Genomic DNA, 411 nt, shown 5'->3' on the forward strand with positions numbered 1-411 from the left:
TACCTCGCTTTCAAGCCTTTGCTACTTCAGTTATTTGGGCTCTGTTGCCTTTATGTTTTCGCTGTGCTCTTTTGCTCAGCATTTTTGTTTCCTCCACCAGCGCTGCGTGTGCCAAGAGTGTCACTGAGGGTTTAGTGGAGAAGCGTCTTGTGTGACGTAATCCTATATGAAGCTGAAGTGTGAGGGTGCTGTGTGATATGTGTGGAATGAGGGTTATGGCGTAGGGGCGCGAGGGGCGACTTTCGCGAGTGAAGGTACGGCAAGGATGGCGTGGTCCCGCTAACCACATTACGGTGGTTTTGGCGCGGCACGTGCGGGTGACGACCGACACGATGAAGACCGCACTCTCCTTGAGCTCGCCGCGGCAACGTCTATCTTCCTATAACACCACCACCATTTCGACTGGCGAAA

This window comes from Penaeus monodon, chromosome 20 (genome assembly GCF_015228065.2).
Source record: "Penaeus monodon isolate SGIC_2016 chromosome 20, NSTDA_Pmon_1, whole genome shotgun sequence".
NCBI classification, from domain to species: domain Eukaryota; kingdom Metazoa; phylum Arthropoda; class Malacostraca; order Decapoda; family Penaeidae; genus Penaeus; species Penaeus monodon.